The sequence below is a fragment of the Schistocerca piceifrons genome, chromosome 1 (assembly GCF_021461385.2).
Source record: "Schistocerca piceifrons isolate TAMUIC-IGC-003096 chromosome 1, iqSchPice1.1, whole genome shotgun sequence".
Lineage (NCBI taxonomy): Eukaryota > Metazoa > Arthropoda > Insecta > Orthoptera > Acrididae > Schistocerca > Schistocerca piceifrons.
This window is the reverse complement of record NC_060138.1, coordinates 1,169,717,326-1,169,726,124: the sequence shown is the minus strand read 5'-3', so window position 1 is coordinate 1,169,726,124 and position 8,799 is coordinate 1,169,717,326.

The following is an 8,799-nucleotide window of genomic DNA, read 5'->3' as shown; positions in this document are numbered from 1 at the left end:
TGCAACTAAGTTTTGTCACACGCTAAAGTATAAGGTCCAAGATTTAAAAAAAAGTTTAATTGAAGAAAATCACTGCCAGTTGTCTTACATTAAATTATATAGTCTTAAACGTTACGCTCATTGTTTTGCAAGGTTTTTCACAATTTTTTACTTTATGTACTATTTGAACAACTCGGAAGTTGTAATATCATTGTGTCTCTACACTATCATTTCCGTGCTGATTTTTTCTGTACCTGGTAAATGGAGTTTCTTGCTGAAAATCCTCTATGGACTTGGTCTTTTCACTCCCAGAAACCTGGAGACCTGATGTCAACTTATCAGGAAGGCGTGTGTAACTTCATCTTCTGTCTGGAGTATGGGACTACGACTGGTCAATATCCAATACAACAATAACAATCGCCGTTATTTAGGTTTTATTTTTAGGCTACCAGTTTCGACTGTCACTACTTCATCTTCAGGCCTGCTTCATTCGAGTAACCTTCGTGTTACAAAATACAGCAGCAGTTTTAACTGGTCTCTTAACGATTATTAAGGGCATGCGTGCTCCTTGGGCAAGTGACATTTGCTGTATTTTGTAACACGAAGGTTACTCGATTGAAGCAGGCCTGAAGATCACGTAGTGCATCGTCGAAACTGATAGCCTAAAAATAAAACCTAAATAATGACTATTGTTATTGTCGTATTGGAAATCAGGGAGGTTGTCTGAGAAGTTGCATCTGTTGCAAACAACGAATCGAAATATAAGTTAACCTGACTGCGTTATTCCCAAGAAAGTGTACTGAGATGCCTAATAAAGAAAACCAGATTCTACCTATGCTCCCTTCAAAAATCGCAACGCTCTGTTTCATACATCTTTACTTCTCCGACATGAAATTTGACGAAACCTTAACTGATTACCGCTCGTAAGAAAGAGTGTCCCTTGAAATCTGAAATGTAATTTTTTCTCTTGCTCTTTTGGCTTACCTGTGGTGATGAATAACGCTTGGACAACTGCTCTCTGGAAAATGCTGCTGCTACTTACTACTGAAAGCTACTAATATGGAGCGTCTCATTTACTGAGGACTCCTTGCGCAATCATTCCACGTAATGTGTCTGCATTTTAAATTGCAGTTGTGAAATTGTATTTAGTGAATGACAAAGATTGGGAAATGGATGGTGACGTGATAAATTACGTTAATGTCGATTCCTTTAAAAGGTATATTGCAAAATTTATAAAAGTCACTTTACAAAACTATTCTTCATTGCAATCAAGAATTTCAAAGCAATGATATTACAAAATAAATATATTCATCGTAGATTACAAAAATTGTACAAATTGAGTTAATCTTTCCTGAATTGTCGCTAATATTACCTAATTAAGAACAGGGCAAAGTTCTTTGTTGGATGCCAAATTGTTATAACGGTGTGCAGGCAGCAGCTCGCGAGAAATTAAAGCAAAGAAAATTAATTATTACCTTACTATGAAGTCTACATGTACATACATCTACATATATACTCCGCTAGCCATCAAGCGATGTGTGGCGGAGGACACTATTCGCGCCAAAGTCATATTTCGCCCGCCTCTGTTCCACTCGCGGATCGCGCGAGGGAAAAACGACTGTCGCAACGCCTCAGTACGACCTCTAATTTCCCTTATCTTTGAATGGTGATCATTGCGCGATATGAAAGTTGGTGATAATAATATATGCTCTACATCCTCGGCGAAGATCGGATTTTGGATTTAGTGAGCAGCCCTTTCCGTTTAGCGCGTCGTCTATCTGCAATCTATAAGATTTGTAACGCTCTCGCGATGGCTAAATGTACCAGTCACGAATCTTGCCGCTCTTCTTTGGACCTTCTCTATCTCTTGAATCAGATCCAACTGGTAAAGGTCCCATACAGACGAACCATACTCTAAGACTGGACGAACTGAAGTATTGTATGCAATTTCCTTTGTTGAAGGACTGCATCGCTTCAGAATTCTACCAATAAACCGAAATCTAGAGTTCGCCTTACCCATTACTTGTGTAATCTGATCGTTCCATTTGAGATCTTTTCGAACAGTCACACCCAGATACTTGACGGATGTTACCGCTTCCAAAGACTGGGCATTTATATTGTATATTAATGGGATTTTCGCTTTGTTATACGCAGTAGTTCACACTTACTAATACTGAGAGATAACTGCCAGTCATTACACCACGCATTTATTTTCTGCAACTCCTCATAGATCTGTTCACAACTTTCGTGTGACACTACTTTCCTGTAGACTACAGCATCAACGCCAAGTAGTCTATTGCACTGTCAATACTATCAACCAGATCGTTTATGTAAATCGTATAAAGCAGCGGACATATTACGCTGCCCTGGGGCACACCGAATTTTACGTATGTTTCCGTTGAAGTGTCCCCATTCAGGATGACATACTGCTTTCTGTTAGAAAAATTTCTATCCAGCTGCATTGTCATCGGATAGACCGCAAGCGTGCACTTTTTGCAGCAAAGCGACAGTGCGGAACTGAGTCGAACGCCTTTCGAAAGTCGAGGAATATGGTATCAACCTGGGAGCCGGTATCTAGAGTCTGTTGTATATCATGTACAAAGGGGGCTAGCTGTGTCTCGCATGACCATTGTTTCCTAAATCCATGTAGGTTTCTGCAGATGAGCTTCTCAGAGTCTAGAAAGCTCATTATGTCTGAACACAAAATATGTTCCATCAAATCAATCAAAAAGTCTCTCTCTCTCGTGGTTAAGATGTCAAAAGCCATATTATAAAATCAGTTTCCTCAATAATGATAATTTTTCGTCATTCTTGTTATGCCGTTCTCTCTGCCGTGTCTCACTTCATGATGACCAAAAGCGAACTACCTGTCTCTGCGACCAGCAGCCCGTGCGAAGCAGCCGACGCAGAAATGTTGTTGCAGACGTACAGCGTCGTAGATGACATTGCGCTCTGAGAAACAAAGTGAGCCCGACTGCCATCTGTGTATACAAGTTATAAGGGAAGCTGACAGTGAACCAAAATAAAAACCTCTTTCAGTTGTGGTATTTTAGCTCTTCTGTCACCCATACCTCAACTACTTTCCTGTCCTCATGGTTTGCGTTCCATAACTGTTTTGTCGGTACCTTTGCTGTGCACGGGCTGGTCCCGGCGGAGGTTCGAGTTCTCCCTCGGGCATGGGCGTGTGTGTTTGTCCTTAGGATAATTTAGGTTAAGTAGTGTGTAAGCTTAGGGACTGATGACCTTATCAGTTAAGTCCAATAAGATTTCACACACATTTGAACATTTTGTTGTGCACGACCTTGGAAGCTTTGTGATTTATTTGATTCCGATCGACAGCAAAGGCCTTTTGCTAAATGATATTGTAATATTTTATTTTAGACAAATGATTTTTGTACTACTCAGAACCTTGCAGGGATTTGAAGTACTGACGTAAATAAGTAAGATGAAAACCGACAAACGAGAGCGTTTCTTGGTGGGGGTAGCAAGTGGCGGAAGATCCACAAGAGTGGGTCATTTGTGAGGGAAAGAAAGCAGAAGGTTGTCCCATACGGAGGCACGGCATTGTGTGTGGGCGAGATATGGGTCGGCTATTGCAGCAAGCAGGGGTTATTCGGCGCTGGCCGCCGCTAGAGCAGCACTGTTCCCAGCTCTGCCTGATCCTGCCATCTTAAACGAAACATCCTCTGGTGTTCTGGAGACTCCATCCAGAATTCCGTGCTGATTCAGCTCGAAACGCCGAAGTTACACGAATTAAATAGGCCTCGAAAGTAAAGATTGATCCCATTTGCTACGCCACATTCACTTAGGGGACAGATGGCGTTAGTATTGCGTACACAATGTATAAAGGGCAGTATAATGGCGGTGCTGTCATTTGAACTCAGATGATTTATGTGAAAAGGTTTGTAACGTGATTTTGGCCGCACGACTCTGAAAGCGGAATTGCAGTTGGAGCTAGACGCGTAGATCATTCCATTTCGGAAGTCGTTAGGGAATTCAATATTCCGAGATCCACGCTGTCATGAACATCTACATCCACATTTATACTCCGCAAGCCACCTAACGGTGTGTGGCGGAGGGCACTTTACGTGCCACTGTCATTACCTCCCTTTTCTGTTCCAGTCGCGTATGGTTCGCGGGAAGAACGACTGCCGGAAAGCCTCCGTGCGCCCTCGAATCTCTCTAATTTTACATTCGTGATCTCCTCGGGAGGTATAAGTTGGTGGGAAGCAATATATTCGATACCTCATCCAGAAACGCACCCTCTCGAAACCTGGACAGCAAGCTACACTGCGATGCAGAGCGCCTCTCTTGCAGACCCTGCCACTTGAGTTTGCTAAACATCTCCGTAACGTTACCACGCTTACCAAATAACCCTGTGACGAAACGCGCCGCTCTTCTTTGGTTCTTATCTACACTCCTGGAAATGGGAAAAAGAACACATTGACACCGGTGTGTCAGACCCACCATACTTGCTCCGGACACTGCGAGAGGGCTGTACAAGCAATGATCACACGCACGGCACAGCGGACACACCAGGAACCGCGGTGTTGGCCGTCGAATGGCGCTAGCTGCGCAGCATTTGTGCACCGCCGCCGCCAGTGTCAGCCAGTTTGCCGTGGCATACGGAGCTCCATCGCAGTCTTTAACACTGGTAGCATGCCGCGACAGCGTGGACGTGAACCGTATGTGCAGTTGACGGACTTTGAGCGAGGGCGTATAGTGGGCATGCGGGAGGCCGGGTGGACGTACCGCCGAATTGCTCAACACGTGGGGCGTGAGGTCTCCACAGTACATCGATGTTGTCGCCAGTGGTCGGCGGAAGGTGCACGTGCCCGTCGACCTGGGACCGGACCGCAGCGACGCACGGATGCACGCCAAGACCGTAGGATCCTACGCAGTGCCGTAGGGGACGGCACCGCCACTTCCCAGCAAATTAGGGACACTGTTGCTCCTGGGGTATCGGCGAGGACCATTCGCAACCGTCTCCATGAAGCTGGGCTACGGTCCCGCACACCGTTAGGCCGTCTTCCGCTCACGCCCCAACGTCGTGCAGCCCGCCTCCAGTGGTGTCGCGACAGGCGTGAATGGAGGGACGAATGGAGACGTGTCGTCTTCAGCGAAGAGAGTCGCTTCTGCCTTGGTGCCAATGATGGTCGTATGCGTGTTTGGCGCCGTGCAGGTGAGCGCCACAATCAGGACTGCATACGACCGAGGCACACAGGGCCAACACCCGGCATCATGGTGTGGGGAGCGATCTCCTACACTGGCCGTACACCACTGGTGATCGTCGAGGGGACACTGAATAGTGCACGGTACATCCAAACCGTCATCGAACCCATCGTTCTACCATTCCTAGACCGGCAAGCGAACTTGCTGTTCCAACAGGACAATGCACGTCCGCATGTATCCCGTGCCACCCAACGTGCTCTAGAAGGTGTAAGTCAACTACCCTGGCCAGCAAGATCTCCGGATCTGTCCCCCATTGAGCATGTTTGGGACTGGATGAAGCGTCGTCTCACGCGGTCTGCACGTCCAGCACGAACGCTGGTCTAACTGAGGCGCCAGGTGGAAATGGCATGGAAAGGCGTTCCACAGGACTACATCCAGCATCTCTACGATCGTCTCCATGGGAGAATAGCAGCCTGCATTGCTGCGAAAGGTGGATATACACTGTACTAGTGCCGACATTGTGCATGCTCTGTTGCCTGTGTCTATGTGCCTGTGGTTCTGTCAGTGTGATCATCTGATGTATCTGACCCCAGGAATGTGTCAATAAAGTTTCCCCTTCCTGGGACAATGAATTCACGGTGTTCTTATTTCAATTTCCAGGAGTGTATCTCCTCTGTCAACCCGACCTGGTACGGATCCCACACTGACGAGCAATACTCAAATATAGGTCGAACGAGTGTTTTGTAAGCCACCTCTTTTGTTGATGGACTACATTTTCTAAGGACTCTCCCAATGAATCTCAACCTAGCACCCGCCTTACCAACAATTAATTTTATATGATCATTCCACTTCAAATCGTTCTGTATGCATACTCCCAAATATTTTACAGAAGTAACTGCTACCATTGTTTGTTCCGCTATCATATAATGATACAATAAAGGGTCCTTGTTTCTATGTATTTGCAATACATACAATTGGTCTATGCTAAGGGTCAGTTGCCACTCCCTGCCGGGAATACCAAATTTCAGGCATTATCCCTCACTCAGGATACGCAGTGGCCGATGGCCTTCACTTAACGACCGAGAGCAGCACTAGCAGACAAGCAACACTGCATGAAATAACCGCAGAGGTCAATGTGTGACGTACGGCGAACGTATCCGTTACGACTGTGCGGCGAAATTGGGCGTTAACAGGCTATGGCAAAAGACGACAGACGCGAGTGCCTTTGCTAACAGCACGACATCGCCTGCAGCGCCTCTCATGGGATCGTGACCGTAGCGGTTGGACCCTGGACGACTAGAAAACCATGACCTGGTGAGATGAGTCCCAATTTCACTTGGTAAGAACTGACGCTAGTGTTCGCGTGTGACGCAGACCCCACGAAGCCATGGATCCAAGTTGCTAACAAGGTTCTGTGCAAGCTTGTGGTGGCTCTATAATGAGGTGTATACATGGAATGGACTAGGTTCTCTGGCCCAACTGAACCGATCATTGACCGGATATGGTTATGTTCGACTACTTGAAGACAATTTGCAGACATGGAATTTTTACGGATGACAACGCGTCGTGTCACTGCGCAACGTTCGCGATTGGTTTGAAGAACATTCTGGACAGTTCGACCGAATAATTTGGCCCCCCCCACATAGCCCAACATGAATCTCATTGAACGTTTATGGGACAAAATCAAGAGGTCAGTAAGCGCACAAATTCCTGCCGCGGCAACACGTTCGCAATTATGGACGGCTATAGATGTAGCAGGGCTCGGTATTTCTGCTGGGCTTCCAATGGCTAGTTGAGTCTATGTCAAGTCGAGCTGCTGCACTACGCCAGATAAAAGGAAGTCCGACACAGTCTACCGTATCTTCCTTCGCCGTCGGCGTTGTAGTGGTTACCGTGAGACACCGTTATACCAAGAGGAAAGGCGCGTCGATCTTAGAGCATGAGATATGATGACCTTAAGCCATTGACAACACACAACGGTCACGGTAGCACCTGATTCCAGAATAGCTGCAGTAGTTAAGATCTACGAACTATCCCCTGTTGACCAGGTCCCCAAAATTTAACTCGTAACGAGATCCCTTCAAAGTAAATTGTCATAACGATCGTCTATAAAGGCTTCGTACAACGAGAATAAATGTTACGGTTTATGGAATAATAACAGATACGACCAAACTGTCTTGTTTCTTCTGCTTTATTTAACGTAACTTCGTTCACAGTTTCATTTCGCATTCACCACTCATTCACCGAAACCCTTTGATGAACAGTTTTGGTTGCTTAACACCAACAGTCAATGATAATGATACAGCTTTTCTCCTTTTTATAAACTGAAGCCCGCTCTCCGTGATATAATTAAAAAAAAACCGGTCTCAATACCGCGTCCCTCGTGAGATGCGAATATGCTTATCCCGGAATTGACCGCCCTGTAGGTGTACTCAATTTAATGACCACATTTCACTGTCCGCTATTTCGCGTAACTGAATGTCCATTTGTTAGTCTGATTATACACTGTAGCTATTTAAAATTCGCCCCTATATTTTTCACAACGCACAATTAGCACTTCGTTACTTGTTTTCTCTTTTTTTTTTCTTCTAAGAGTAAACGGAAAAAAAAGACGCCGTATCATCGGCTTAGTCGACATAAATCAAAACACCTTAATATGCCCAATTCTACCTCTTCTTATAGGATCGGCTACCTTACTCATTAGTTTATTACATATTATTTCCAATAACGCTAAACAGGTATCGCCGTTATATTTTAATTGTATTCGAAAGCATGTTACTACTATTATGACCGACCAAATCGTAACAAATCGCGCGGCGTGCGTTTTTAACGATAACTTTACGCTATTCAAGTTCCGTTACAGCTGTCTTGACTCGTAATGTTACAACAGTACGAGGAGGTACCCATGGATCATGTCACCTCAGTTTAAATGAAGATACCGCCACCAAGTTGCGAAACAAGCCCTGCAGCTTCACAGGCTTCCTGGAAGGACATTTCATTAACTGATCTTAGTTGTACTGATGGCTCAGAACTGCGTTTACATATGCTACCATGTTTGCTCGGAATGCATAATCCACAGAAGTTATTTGAAACCAGTGATTTATCATCACCGTAAATCATTGATAACTACTGACTCTGCACCATTGTAAACCTCTTATGGAAAAATTAGTGGGGAACGATATCAGAGCAGGGAGGGAGTTGCCTGGCATCATCTTGCAGACATCAGTGTTCTGAAGACATCGCAAGTAAGTCAACTTGTAACGAAGCAAGCTGGTATCTCTTTACTTCCTCTCTTGTTTTGCCATCTGCCTCCTTAAATTCATTTTATTTACATATTTGCCTGATTACCATTAACATGCATGAGCATAAGCTGAATTTCCATAAAGGAGAAAGATTGGCCTTCAGTCTTAAGGAATATAGCACCACGTCTAATTCTGTGCTTAGTTTTATGTATGTAATTAATTTCCTAATTTATTTTGACCCTTCCCAGTTAATATCTTTTGCTATAGATCATTATAGGGTGAAATCAGTAATTGTTTCGTGACTTAGATTCTATTGTTCACTTATAAACAAATATAGATTCTTTACTAATTATAAAAATTTGGAAGAGGAAATACTAGGATTCTTAAAGTATTTATTTGGCTATAT